This window comes from Fukomys damarensis, unplaced genomic scaffold, assembly GCF_012274545.1.
Source record: "Fukomys damarensis isolate Sample0158 unplaced genomic scaffold, DMR_v1.0_HiC HiC_scaffold_11, whole genome shotgun sequence".
Lineage (NCBI taxonomy): Eukaryota > Metazoa > Chordata > Mammalia > Rodentia > Bathyergidae > Fukomys > Fukomys damarensis.
In genome coordinates, this window is record NW_022900923.1 from 22842921 (window position 1) to 22858502 (window position 15582).

Below are 15582 nucleotides of genomic sequence, written 5' to 3' on the forward strand. Positions count from 1 at the left end.
AAACAAACAAACAAACCCCAAAACAAAAGAACATCTCCAGGTCACACTATAATCAAAGTACCAGATGTGCATCACAGAGACAAAAATCTTAAGAACTGTTAAAGAGTATATATCACCTATAAAGGTAAACTCATTAGAATTACAGTAGACTTCTCAACACAAACCTTAAAGACCAGGAGAACTTGGAATGAAGTGTTTCAAGTCCTAAAAGAGAACAATTTCCAACCCTGACTTATATATATCCCGAAAAAACTCCCTTCAAAGTTGATGGAGAAATAAGGTATTTCCATGATAAGGAGCACCTTAAGTTTCTCTGTTGTGAAAAACTAAAAGTGTAAATAAGATCCAAATGGTATAACTGACAATATGTAAAAGGAAGAAAAGGGCTAAAGGTATAGAGGAAGTGAGAAGGGTAGGGGAAAGGAACTAAGGGAAAAGAAAAAATATGAGAAAATGAAAAAATGGAAACAAAGTTTTTGTAAATAGGGAAGGGAGGAGGGGATGGAAGGAGGGCAGGGGTATGGGGAAAAAATGAGAACCAAGACCTGTCATGTAAAGGTACAAGATCCCAATGATGAATGTAACTGTACTGTATACCTAAAAAGTACCAATAAACTCAATAAAAAAAAAAAGAAATTGATGACCACCAAACCAGAATTAAATTTTTTTCAAGGATAGCCTAGAAAGAAGCAAAGATGCCAATGATACCAATTAATCAAGTAGAATGAATACAACTGGCCAGAGGAGCAACTAAGCAGAGGGAAAAATCAACAACAACAAAAATTAACAAGGAAATCAACAAATCAGCAACAGGAAAATAATGCAATGAAAGGAGTAACTCAATACCATTTTTCTTGTCTTTTAAATGCAGCTCCTACTTTGCTCCCTTCTGTCTTACTCTGCTTCTGTGATTAAGAACAGGTAGGGACAGAGAGCTACATAGAGGCAGTTACAGTGCACATGATCTCAGCAATATCAGTGTAAGGCAGCAAAAAGGCAATATGAAGTTATATTCCAAAGTATTTTGTTTTGCCTGGAATAAGAGTGACCATTATGACTTAAGACTCAAATGTACTTCGCTAGTTTCCAAAGTATTTTGTTTTGCCTGGAATAAGAGTGACCATTATGACTTAAGACTCAAATGTACTTCGCTAGTTTCCAAAGCTAATCAGTAAAGTGTATGTATAAGCATACATACCTGCTGGGTTTATACACTCATATTTATAGTTTAAGCACAAATGTTCAGCAATAGAAAGCAATTTCAAGAAGGCCTTAATCTATCACATTTTCAGAAACAGTATGTATCCATCATGCAAGGTTATATTTTCTACCATTATCTATCTTTAAAAGGTGTGATTTTCTTGGTATTTGGGCAAAACTTTCATGTTTAACCACTGTATTCATATATATATATTTAAAATTTAGTTTCTCTTAATTTCTAATTCCTCATCTTCACTAGGGAGGTAGAAAAGCATAATTAATTCCCTTTAATCACTTTTACCAATGAATACTAAATAGGTATCTTATACCCAATTTCTAATTAATTAAAATTATTTGCTGATTTTGTATTATGTCCCAGTCATTGTTCTAGGCACTGGGAAAACAAAGGTAAATGAGACAGAGAGCACTCTGATGTTATAACTTATGTTCTTGTGATGGGGAACAAAAACAAATAAATATGTTTAGTAACAGGCAGTGAGTGAGTCAGGCATCATATTATGTGCAGTCTCAGCTACTTGGAAGGCTGAGGTAAGAGGATCATTTGAGACCACAAGTTTGAGGCTAGCTTGTACAACATAGCAAGATCCATCTCCAAGACACACAAACAAAAAATAATAAGAAGTGATATGTGCTCTTAAGGAAAAGAAACAACAGTACAGATTAAGACACTATAGTGATTTGGCATGCTCCATGAGAAGGTATATCTACACAGAGAACTCCAAAAACTTTATGGTGGCCATGTAGCCCAAACTGAGCAAATCACAATCACTGTCACCATCCTTAGTGTGAAAGCAAGCATGTTAATTAAGCCATGCCAATTAAGAGTTTTCTCTCAGGATTTCTCAAAATGGAGCTGGGGGTAAAAGTGTGTTCACAAAGAAGGTCCTTTTTCTTTTATAGAACAAGGGAAACATTTATTAAAAATATTTAACTGTCTAATACATTATATTTTAACCCATATTTTAGTAAATGATTCTTGGAAGAACAAATGGTTTTATGATACAATCGATATAAGGAATATCCACATGGGGGACTTTGTAGTATAAAAACAACCATACATCTGAAATTACCATTTGCATATAAAAGCTACCAATGATGCTTCTGTGCACAATGATTAAAAAATTCAACACAAACAGAATCCAAAATATACAATTAATGAAAGCTACTCACAGCTAGCTCAATAATCAATGATGATCCACAAAACACTGGAGCAGGCTTAGTTCCACTTTGTCTGAAGTTACACATAGTAAGATTGACTTGTTTCAATGGCTTTGAGATGGCTTTTATGAAGTTGGTACATAAAAGCTGTTCTGTCCCTATCCAGTAAACTTCACAGTAAAACCCCATCAATAATGCACTTTGACACTGTAGCTGTTGCCAAAGCAATATGTAGTGCCTGCAGCGCCCCTGGCAAGTCACTAAAGTTGACAGGGTCACCCAAACCAGCATCTGCTTCCAGGATGCTCATGATGACAGCCATTGTTGCTTCATTATTACTGGGACTACTTGATCCTTGGTCGTTATCTACCATGTCTATGCCTATGTGAGGGTTCTCACCAAGAATAGAAGTGCTAACAGAATATGGATAGCCTGGGTTCTCCTGCACCTGCACTGGTAGTAGACCACTGGAAGGAATGTCTGGAGTCCCTCCATTTAAAATCTTCTTGCCTCCTGGAGAGGAGGCATCAGCGGGAGGTGTACTTGTGATGTTCAGTGGGCTAGAACCACAGCAGGAAGGCGACAACCCTCTTATCCTGTGGATTTCCATGATTTCCGCAGCAATCATTTGAACTGTTTTTCCTGCCCCAGCCCCGGTTCTCCCTGGAATCCCTGGGACAGTGGGATGGGCCACCTTCTCCAGAGGGCAGCATGCTGTCCATGCTGAACCATCGACTTCATAGTGTGATCAAAAAACCATCTTTGATTTTAAACTTACAGCAATTAGTTGTAATTTTTTCTCTCATCTGTAGAACTTGCCTGTGAAATTCTGCAAGATGTCCTATGTTATCTTGATGAAATAGTCATAACCTGATGTGCCTATAAGTTCTTGCGGTAAATAGGCCAAAACAGCTGTTGCCCTCTGGTCTACAAAAACAAATTTCCTGTCTATTATGTGCTGAGAAACATATTCCATAGCTTTCACCCTGATTTCCCCGTTCACTGGTTGTGGAACCATGTGAGAATGGCAACAAGGCAGCTGAGGTTACACCCCTCCTTGTCTGGTTCATTGTCTTCATCCAGCCCCATCTTTGTGGTAGGCCAGCTTTTAGAAGCTATTTCGACCTGCTTTTTTTTTTTGCCCAGGGACCTGGAGAGTAGATCGGTGGGGCCAGGGGACATGAAGTGACTGAATGTTGAGGAAATGTCCATTCTCTGGTCTGCTATTGGAAGCTCGTGCAAGGGGCTCCAACTCCAGAGCCAACTGAAGAGGCCATGCCCTGTGCAGTCAGGGCTCTGAGTTCCAGGGGATATTACCAGAGCTGTCACTTCCTCCCTCTAGGCCTGAACTTGCTCATCTGAAGTTATGGTTCTTAGACTTCAGATGCAGCTTGGGAGGATCAAGGGGCTGCTGAGCCCGTTGGTCACCGCAAAGTGATTCTTGTGTTTCATAATTGCCTTTCCGGTACTCAACTTCTACCAAAAAACAATGAAGGCCTAGGAGTCCACAGTTGAAAAGATAAGGTTGTGTCCAAAAGTATGCACTCTAGCCAGCACCACTGAGGCTCGCTGGGAGCGCCCACACCTGCGTCCGCACTAGGATCCCATGGCAGTGGCGGCGGTGAGTCCGGGGCCAGAAGGTCCTTTCTTTGATCAAAACTGAAGGGTACAGTGAAATAAGTCAGATGCAGAAGGACAAGTATTATACAATTCTACTTGTTTTAGGTATCTCGAGTAGTCAAATTAGTAAAGAAACAAAGATGGTTAGGAGAGGTGGATAGTGTGGGAGGGAAGCATGGGAAGTTGGTGTTTTTTTTTCCTCATTGAGTTTACTGGTACATTTTAGGTAGACAGTACAGTTACATTCATCATTGTGATCTCATACCTTTACATCACAAGTCTTGGTTCTCATTTTTTCCCCATACCCCTGCCCTTCCTTCACCCCCTCTTCCCTTCCCTATTTACAAAAACTTTATTTCCATTTTTTATTTTCTTATATTTTTTCCTTTCCCTTATTTCCTTTCCACTACCCTTCCCACTTCCCCCATACCTTCAGCCCTTTTCTATTTCACATTGTCAATTTTACCATTAGGATCTTATTTATAATTATAATTTTTCACACCAGAGAAACTATTCGGTATTTACACGTGTGACTTATTTCATTTAAGAGTATGACCTCAATTTGCATCCATTTGCCTAACAATGACTCTAATTTCTCATTCTTTATGGGTGAGTAGTATTCCATTTTATAGAAAAAAACCACATCTTCTTTATCCAGTCTCCAACTGATGGGAACATGGGCTGTTTCCAAGTTGGTATTACAAATCGTGCTGCTATAAACATGGGTGCGTATATATCGCTGTGGTATGATTCTTTTAATTCTTTCGAAAGACACCCAGCAGAGGGATGGCTGGGTCAAATGGAACCTCTATTCCCAGCTCTCTGAGGTACCTCCATATTGATTTCCACAGTGGTTGCACCAGTCTGCACTCCCACGAACAATGGAGAAAGGTTCCCTTCCCCCCACAACCCCACCAGCATTTGTTATTGTGTGATTTCTTGATAGCAGTCATTCTTTGTGGGGTGAGGTGAAATCTCAGTGTTGTTTTCATCTGCATCTCTTGAATGACCAGTGATGTGGAACATTTTTTCATATATTTACTTGATGCTTTCACTTCTTTGTCTGAGAAATGTGTTGGTGTTTTAGGTTCAGAGTTTCAGTCTGGGTGAAAACACTTTGGAGAGGGATAATGGTGATACAATCCCGTGAATGCATTTAATGCCACTGAACTGTACATTTAAAAAATGTTTAAGGGTCGGGGATTTAGCTCAGTAGTTTAGAGGCCTGCCTCACAAGCACAAGGACCAGAGTTTGATCCCTGGTACCACCAAAAAAAAAAAAAAAAAAAAAGTTTAAAACAGTAAGTTTTATCATGTATATTTCACAGCAGGGAGAATGAAGCATTCAGAGGCACAAGCAGTGGTGAGCGAATGAATCTCTAGTCTGTGTCCTTCCAACTACATCCCTGCCTATCTTAGGTGAGCAACACGATCTATACCTCACTTAGCTTTTCCAATTCTGCAACTGCCAGTTCCCAATAAGACTACCTACTTGGACACCCATGGCTGTAAATTTTCTTCACTCTCCTGGAAAACTTTCCTCCAACTTTTCAAAGATAATGTCTTGCTCTTATGTTTCAAAAGCTCACTTTGATATATTTGAGCATTTTAAAATAGAATGATTTTATAGTCCCTGTAGTTCTTAGAGTTTGGGGAAGGGAGGCAGGGTAATGCTAAACATCATGTGTGTTATGGTGCTAACATTTACTTAATGTTGATTACTTCCTGTGTGTTTTATACTTTTGGATTGTGAACGCAAGTAGGATTTTTTTTTTTTTTAATCTGTGAAAAAAATTAGTGCTTTGCTCCTTGGATTGAGAGTCTGTTAATCTGGAATAATTTTGCTTTTGTTTCTGCCAACCATGCCAGAGTTATTTTATCAACTTGAGATCAGTTACTTGATTTCTTAGCTTGGTGAGGTTTAAACACTTGAAAAGTACAAATTCTTACTCCCATCACAACTGTTAGATTTACAGTACAGACAGAGCCAAATTCTTCCTGTTAACATTGGTGGTGTGTAATATTTTTAAGTCTACTCTGAGGATAACTGGTGTTATTTGAGATCTTTACCCTGTGGATAACAAGACTGGCAATTTCTTTCAAGGTGTCCCACGGTTAGATTTTTTATTTTGGGACCAGGAATTGAACTCAGGGCTTGAGCTTGCCAGGCAGGTGCTGTGCCAATCGGCCACATTCCCAGCCCTCCCAGGGTTAGTTTCAATTTCTTACATAACTTGTTTCTAAAGCTTAACAAAGTTTCTATTTTAAAGCTTATTACTTTGTTTTATAGCTCTGCTTGTTTTGGCCTATGGAGAATACACTTGCTTTTTAAAAAATGAGCTATTTTAAAGGATGTTTCTGCATTTCTTAGTGCTTTGTGGCCAGATAATTTTCGTATTTTTTTTAGTCTGCAATCTTGCAGAAAAAGGGAATCCCATCAAACTTTAACACTCAGTATAGCTTCTTTAGAAAATCTCCTTTGTCTCTTTAGGTGGGGTAAGGTGCCCTCTTTTCTACTATTGTAGCATTGGCATATACTTTCTTTAAACTGTCTCTTCCACCAAGACTACACTGCTTACAGCAAAGTATTACATCTTTCATTCAACGCCTACCAGTGTCTTACATATAGTGTGTATTCAATAAATAGTCCTGAAATTAAAGAATAAGTATGTTTAGTCTTTCCTCATTGGTTGACTCATTAATCCAATTTAAAGAGAAATTAATTCAGCCTTTAATTTGATGTTTTCTTTTCCTTGTATCGGAGCTTCTTTAAAAAGCTTCCCACATATTTTCTATAGTATGGAGTATAATGTCGGGTGTAATAATACAATGAAGGCCAAAATGGTACGAACAGGAGACTTATAGTTACTAGGTACAAAATTGTTACTTACTAAGTGTGAGTCCTGGGTTCTTTTTCTTTCCATATGCACTCCTGAATTTGTACAGATTATTTCTTTCCTCACATATACTATGTACTACTCCTTTATTATTTTTTATCATATTTTCATTTCACTAATTTAGACTGGGCACCTTGTCAAAATTTAAATTTAATTTTTTCTAAATAAGGTATGATAAAAATATTAAAATATTTAATTCAGAATAGATTTATAGGAAGTAACATTAATTTTATCTCTTTCACTTTAAGCCACCAATAACACTGCTGTCTGCTATGCATAAAACAGTAACCAATCTTGATTTTTTTCTATTGCTAAATGCATTTTATTAAGCTGAATCAAGAGCCATATTTCTAAGGTTTATATGAAATAGTCATGGAGACATGGAGATAACATGCTTCCAAGCTGTCTTCTATGAATAAAAAATTATCATGAATGTTATGGAACTTTTTAATCATATAATTCTAATGCTCTAATTCACTTCACACTTGACACATTACCTGTACTTATGATAGTTCTAAAAATATAGAAGTGTAACATGAACAATTAAAAAAGTAATAAGCTGTATAAAAGGGTTGGATTTTTCCCATGACATAGCAAAGAAGAAAAATTAATTCAGTAATTTGATACTTAAAAAAATATAAATGTTATTTAAAAATAATGTTACAAGTAAATATATAATAAGGGAGGTATCTAAGAAAATTAATTGTGAGGAATTAGTAGTGATACAAGTTTTGAGTTAATGTACTGTAATTTTAGGCAATTAATTTTTTTTTCTAATACTGGGGATTGCATCCAGGATTGAATTCCACATGGTATATAAGTGCTCTAGCACTGAGCCACATTCTTACTTGCCAACTTATCCCCTTTTTTGGAGATAGGGTTTTGCTAAATTGTCTACAATGGCCTCCAACTTACAATCCTCCTGGCTCAGCCTCCTGAAAAGCTAGGATTACAGATATGCACCACTATGCCTGGCTTTAATTTTAAATATGTTTTAATGTTTCTAAACTTAAAATGGATTGCCTCTCTATGGGACTGGTAACCCTAAACAGAAGATGATTAATCTGATAATTCAGAAGTTTGAAAATACATCTGATGGTTATTTTTCTAGATACATAAGCCTTTAGCTATGGATTCTGGGCATATTCCTTTCTTGGAAAAAAGTGCATATTGTCATACCTCATTTAACTAGCATCCTTAGAGAATGAGGTAGTTCATGGCAGTATTTTTTTTTTTTTTTGGTACCGGGGCCTGAACTCCGGTTCTTGTGCTTGCAAGGCAGGCCACCAAACCGCTCAGCTAAATCCCCGACCCGGCAGTATGTTTTTTAAATAATCAGAATGTTACCATTTAAGGATCCAAACATTAAAAAACACCACCTTACAAATTCTTGCATATAATTCTTTTCAAAGCATCTTACTTCTCATCACTCTACATGGAGAATACAAAAGATGATTTAGCCTTTTTTTAATGATTCAGTTAGTATCATAAACTGATAATATATGGTATCAAGTAAATGGGATTATGAGTGAACAAAACATCATTTATTGTACATCCTATAATATAAATGATGCTTTTATATGGTATCCTGAAATGTAAGATTATTTAGCCTATTACTAAGTGGTCTCAGACTATTGTTTGGTTCAGTTTTAGTTTTTTTAAAGTAGCTTTTCCTCAGTCACAAGATCATCAATTATCCTTTTTATTGTCATTGTTCCTGAATGCTTTATATTTTCTACTTCTCATCTGCTAAAAACTGAAATCAGAAAAGCAAATTTTTCAAGTTGTGTCTCAAATTAGGAAACAGTCTCTGAGTGATAATTTGGAAATGGTACCACAACAAAAGCTGTAGTAAGCTTTATCTCGCATCTATGCTTTAATGTTTATATTTGTTTTATTGTGGTTTCAGACTATATTCTCAATCAATGGTTTTCAATTTTAATTGTTTTTCATGACTTAGAAGTTCAAATGGACGCTGGAATGGTAAGGAAATAAATGCAAAAGTAGCAGTATTTTGGCTCAGAAGGTCAGTGGTTGAACCCCTACACACCTGGTATTTTTTTTTTTCTTTACTAGTTGCCAGCAGTATCACCAGAAGGGGCATTCACAGTGCAGAGTTTGAAAATTACTTTCTAGAGCTCAAGAGTGCTAGATAACACGTCTTTGGATAGTTAGCTATCAATGGATCTCTTCCTGTTTCTGGATACTTATCTAATCTTCCACAGAATAACAGAACCAGCTTGTTCATAATTTAAGATAACCTTTTCAGATTAGCCCAATTACTAGGTTTTCAAAAAATTATTTTCTCTAGATAAACAATAAAAAACAGGGCTGGGGATTTAGCTCAATGGTTCTCCCACCTGCCTTGAAAGCACAAGGACCTGAGTTCAATCCCTGATACCAAAAAACAATCCCCCCAAACAAACAAACAAAAAACAACAGCAGCAGCATATATTACAAAAAGCAACAAAATACATTAAAATACAAATACTTGATTCTTGGAAAAATCTTCTCATTGGGTAAGCAATAATTCAAATGTAAAAGTTTCACCTAAACCAATAATCATACATTTATGATCAAATGGAAAACTGGGTATTTTCAGTGATGCTTATACCATTATACCTCAGTACAGAAGTCTGTTTTCTGTATGGACTACAATAGTAAAAGATAACTTACATAGGAGATATGCAAATTGATAAACAACCACTGTAAACAGGATAAGCAAGAGACTGAAAGAAAATCAAAGGCAGCATCTATTGATTATTTGTCCCTTTTAAGGCAACTGAGCAGATTCACATCTACAGAAATGTTCTCAAGAACAAGCATGCTTTGGGAACAACTGAACTGATTTTCACATTATTTTAAAACTGCTGAAGAGAGAGGACTGGAGTAAAATGGGCACAGCTGAAACTAAAGAATGGATAATGTAAGTGCTGTGTCCACAAGATGGTTGTCCTAGGCTCATCTATAATTTGCATAAACTTATTCAGAAGGATTTCAGACAGAAACTACTAAAAACTTGCCATCAGAGCAAGGGCCACACTGGAGTCACTGTAGAAATTCACACTGACAGCTCACTGATCCAGCCAGGAGCTACTTTCTCTCTAGGAGACCTAATAAGTGTAAAGAAAAGAAATCCAGCATCAGGAGGGTATGAGGGTCTATCTTGGTTTAGAAGCCCCATTAAAGAAACCCAGCATCAGGAGGGTATGGGGTCTACCTTGGTTTAGAAGCCCCATTATTATAGGTGCCATTTTGTTTTGTTTTTAGGGACACTCAAGGGATATGCCAAATAAACTCAGGACAGTCTAGTACACTGTTCCCATCAGGTTTTTAATCATCCCTCTGCAATTCTTCCTAGTCTGGATTAATTTACCAGCCAGGGTTATCTTTATCATAAATAATGTTACTTAGCAATATAACTGATAGCCTTACCTTCAGAGGGTTACCAGAAAAATGGACATTTTTTCCTGAGGTCAGATTTATTCCAGTGAGGGAAAATATAATCAATTTCATAATATGGTATTGAACTTATGTAGCCAGAATTTTTATCTAGAAGCTTAATTTGAAATGTTTATGGGATATCATAGGACTTTGTCCACCCTATCCATTCCACTTTGACTGTAAGAATTTCATGGAACAAGATTTTTTTTTTTTTTTTTTTTGGTATCAGGGATTAAACTCAGGACCTTGCACCTGTGAGGCAAGTCCAGTGCCAGTGAGCTAAATCCTCGGCCCTATGGAACATGTTTTGTTCTTCTTTATAAAATACTATATTTTACTACCTACATCTGATTATTTAAATCAGAAGAATCTTTTAGAGTAATATGAGACATCCACCGCCTGCCTTTCAAGTGCTAGGACCCAAATTTGATTGCAATACCCCTCCCGCCCCACCAAAAAAAGCTGTATGAGTAACAGTGAGACAATCCTATTAATGGTAAATCATTATCTGGAAGAATATGAGGATATTTTAAAAAATGAGGATACTCATGTTTATAGCAGTACAATTTACAATAGCTAAATCTTGAAAGTGACATATATGTTCATCAGCAGATGAATGGATAAAAAATGTGATATTTATATATGATAGAGTATTAAGAAGGATAAACCAAGGGCTGGGGATTTAGCTCAGTGGTGCCACCGCCTGCCTGCCTCGCAAGCGCAAGGACCCGAGTTCGATCCCTGGTACCAAATCAAAAAAGAAGGATAAACCTGAGTCATTTGTAGGGAAAATTGGTGTACTTTGAGATCAGAATGTAAAATGAAATAAATCAGACATACAAACTTAAATGTAGCATTGTTTCTCTTATATGAGAAACCCGCAGTAGAAATAAAGAGCAAAATAAGAGACAGATAATAGGAAGTAGGAAGACAGATCTTTCTCAGAAGGAGAAGGGATCAAGAGATGGAGCGAAGGGGAGAAAGGAAAGGGAGGGATGGATTAAGAGCTGGGTGTGGTGGTGCACTCCTGTAATCCCAACACTCGAGAGCTGAGGCAGGAGGACTGCCGTGAGTTTGAGGCCAGCCTGGGCTACAAAGTAAATTCCAGGGCTGTTTGAACTACACAGCAAGACTTTCTCTCAAAAAACAAACAAACAAATAAAAACACAACAAAAAAATTAAGATGTGATATATACATGTACCAACTCCCTACGAGTAATGTAATCATTTTGTATTGCAAACATGTACTAATAAAGAAAAAATATGTAGAAAACAGGGGCCTTGCAATTCCATTTATGGAATTTATCCTTCAAAATGGTTCCCTCTTTAAGTATCTGTTAATAAGTATGTCATTTGGCTGTAGTTTCTTCCCAGGTGTTCAAACCAGTAATGTGAACTCCATCCTTAAATTCTTTCTTATCCTCTATATATCTAATCAATAAGCAACTCCATATCTATTTCTGCATTTAATTTGCTGTGATAATGTATGTGATGTGGCCTTTGGAAAAATGCCACTGCATGCTCATGGGAGAATGACTATGAAAAAGGCAACAGTTTCTTAGAATTACTACGAAACAGTTTGACCCTGCACTCAAAAACTTTTTACCAGTCAATAAATAAACCATGGATTTATATAAACATTTACCTGCAATGAGATTCACTGCTTAAATTCATTAATCCAAAAAATATTTACTAAGTATTTACTATGTGCTAGGCATTATTCTAAAATGTAATAAATGAAACAGACAAAAATCTCTGCCCTATTTGGGCAGGATATAGAAAATAAAGTAAAATATATGTATGTAAGTTGATGATAAATGTTACAAAGAAAAATAAAGTAGAAAAACTGAGATAGGGTAGAATGGGTATTTATTTAAAATAAAGTAGTCAAGTTAGGCCTTCCTGAGATTACTAGGAGTAAAAAACTTGAAGCTGGTAAGGGGACAAACTGTTTAAATATCTAGGGAAAAGAGAGAGGGAGAAAGATGAGAAAGTGCAAAGGTGCTGAAATAGTTACGTTCCTGACATGTTTGAAGAACTAAAACAGTGTGGCTGAAGCAGTAAAAGCAAGTTAGATTAGTAGTAGCAGGTAATAAAGATGAGATCAGGCGCGTTCAGGATGGTATGGCCATAGACAGCAGGTATTAAAGGATCATTATGACACAGTGCCTGTAGGAACCAGCTGGTAAAGGACCTTGTAAGCCATTACAAAGATTTTGTTTCTATATATGTATATATATGTGTGTGTGTGTGTGTGTATGTATATATATGTATGTACATATGTGTGTGTGTAATATATATGTATTTATTGTACCAGGGAGTGAACTCAACATCTTGTGCTAAATCCCCAGCCCAAGATTTTGGATTTTTAATTCAATAGGAGGCTGCTGGAAGGTTTGAGCAGAATAGCTTAATTTAATTATGAGTCAAGAAGATCAGCAGGCTGCTAGGTTGAAAACAGACTGAAAGGTAGCAAGAAGACCACATGGACACTATTTCATAAGCCAGGTAAGAAGTGATGGCTAGAGTACAAGTAGAGGGTAAGGTAAGAAGTGGTAAGATTCTGATCATTAAGGAACATAATTTGCTGGTAAAGTGGATATAAATTAAGAAAAAGAGGAAAGTTAAGGATTCCACCCAGAATTTAAACAAGGACACAACTGCCATTAACTGACATGAAAAGACTTGGGAAGAAGCAAGTTTTGTGTGTAAGATCAAGAGCCTGGTTTGGGATATGTTAAGTTTGGGATGTCTACAACACACCTTTGTATAGATGTCAGATAGGCAGGTATGTGAGTGTGAAGTTTAGAAGAGGATAGGCAAGAGATACAAACTTGAAGGCTTATAAGCATATATTCAAAGCTCAGATACTGGTTAGGATCTTCAAAGCATTGGCCACAGGGAAAAGAAGAAACCTAAGAGCTGAATTCTGGGGCACTCCAAAACATCAGAAAAAGGAGTGGAAAAGATCCGAGAAAGAATGAAGAACCAGCAAAATCCAAAACCAAAACCAAAACTAAACCAAACCAAACTAACACTAGTGAAGTAGTAGGAAAAGGAGATGAGTATAATGTCCTAGAACATAAAAGAATAAAGTGTTTCACATTGTGACCTGTGCCAAATGCTACCAAAAGTTGAGACATGGTAAACTAAGTAGTGGTTGCTACATTTAACAAAGTAGAGGTCATAGGTTTTTTCTTACAAGAACAAGAGGAATAGTAGAAGTGAGTACCTGATTCAAATAGGTTCCAGAGTGTTAGGATTTGGATTTGAAACATTCCCCAAATGCTCACCTGCCAGCCTGTGGTGCTATTGAGAGGTGGTAGAAACTTTAGGAGGCTGGACTTAGGAGTAAGTTAGGTAATTGGGACCATGTCCTTGAAAGACTATTGGGTCTCTGGCCCCTTCCTCTCTCTCTCTGCTTCTGGGCTGTCACAAGGTGAGCAGCTTTTCTGTCCCACATGCTCCCCACCATTCTGCTTTGTCACAGGTACAAAATGATGGGGCCAAGCAAACATAAACAGAAACCTTTGAAACTATGAGCCAAAACAAATCTTTTCTTTTTTAAAGTCAATTATCTCAGATATGTTGTCACAGGGGTGGAAAGTTGACCTATATAAAGTAATAATGGGAAAAGAGGAATTAAGAGTTTAAAGAACTCATAGAATTTTATTGTAAAGAAGTAGGGAAAAATGGGGCAGTGGTTGGATGGTTGAGTGAAATGCAGAGAGAGCAGCGTATGTGGATCTTCTGGAACCTATCCTAAAGTGAGGGGAAACCAGCAATGTGAAAAATTAAAAAAGATCACAGAGCAAGATCCTTGAGTAGGATGGGATACAATACATAAACAGAGGGGCTGACCTTAGCTAGGAGTATAGATAGTTTATATATGCTAATAAAAGGGAAGGTGGACTATAAAAGCACAGATGCATGCAGACAGATAGATATAGTGGTAAGAACTTTTCCAAGTTCTTTTCTGATGGCTCACATTTGGAAAGCCACCAGCAGAGAATGAAGATGAAGAAGAAAGTTTGGATTTTGAGGATTAAAGTATGAAATAATTATCTAACAGAGTGAGAGAGTTAACGGAATAGGGAAATATATGACTGGGCTGCACTGAGGGCCCACTGGAGATCAGTGGTTTTACATTTTCAGTGAGCATGCTGTGTATTTTTCCCCAGCCATGTTAGCTGCGTGAATAGTAAAGAAGAGTGGGAAAAGTCATTTAAATACCTGTTTTCTGAAAGCATATAGTAATATGTGAGGGACAAAATGATAAACAAGGCAGTTATTGTCTTTGCCTTTATGGCATTTTCAATCTACCTTAATGTTACAAAATAGAAACATCTTAAATATCTTAACTTTGAGATGACTATAGTATATTTGTATGCTGGTATGCCAGGAGACCATGAGAAATTGTGGTTAAAAAAAAGAATAAATATCTATTGAAAATAGTCATAAGTAAATAAAGTAGATTATAAGAGTATGTAGCCTGACCCCATTTTGAGGGTCAAAATGTATATCCACCATTGGAAAAAGATAAAAGTGTAAGAATGGCAGGGGTTATCTTGAGGGTAAGATTAGGATGACTTACACTTTTTTCTTTATACTTGTTATGTGGACTTTGTAGAAACTTCTAAAATTATTATTACCTTTATAATAAAAAGTTATTATAAAATTCATTTGCATTCTCTCTGAATTTGAATACTATGTATAAGTGTAGAAAATTAGTGTTCAAGTGTTGCTCCCAATAAAAAATACTGGCTGTTCCCAATAAAAATAATTAAATCAATTAAAGTCATGGTTATTTATAAATGACTTATAAGTGTGATAGGATTACTTATCACTTCCCAATCCATTTTATGTTTGCTATATTCCTTAGATCACCATGCCTAATTTGAGGCTTTTGTGTTCACAATGCGGTGGGGTAAAGTGTTCTAGTGCTTAATGTGAAATATTGAGATTTTTTAAAAAAAATTTCAACTTAGGGTATATCTACCCAGAAATCAATTGGAGTAGGGAAATGACATAAGAAGCATGACTTCAATCATGGAATTGATTGGGAAGAGGGGACCAGAAAGACCGGAGGCCAAACAAACTGCCCTCTAATTCTATTTTCTATCTTCTAAGTGCTAGCTAGAGAAAAAGAGCAGTCTTTAAAAAAGATATCAAGAATTTTATCCGACTCTCAATTGTTTCTATGTCTAAGTACCCTGAAATGTCTAAAGAAAGGTATTTGGGT

General features: G+C 36.6%; 1 protein-coding gene and 1 pseudogene across 1 annotated transcript in view; both read right to left on the minus strand.

The window, feature by feature from the left end:
* LOC117285581 overlaps positions 1-4192 on the minus strand; it is a 24768-nt pseudogene extending 20576 nt beyond the window's left edge.
* Acbd6 (acyl-CoA binding domain containing 6) overlaps positions 1-15582 on the minus strand; it is a 190310-nt gene that overhangs the window by 24326 nt on the left and 150402 nt on the right. The window lies entirely within an intron of this gene.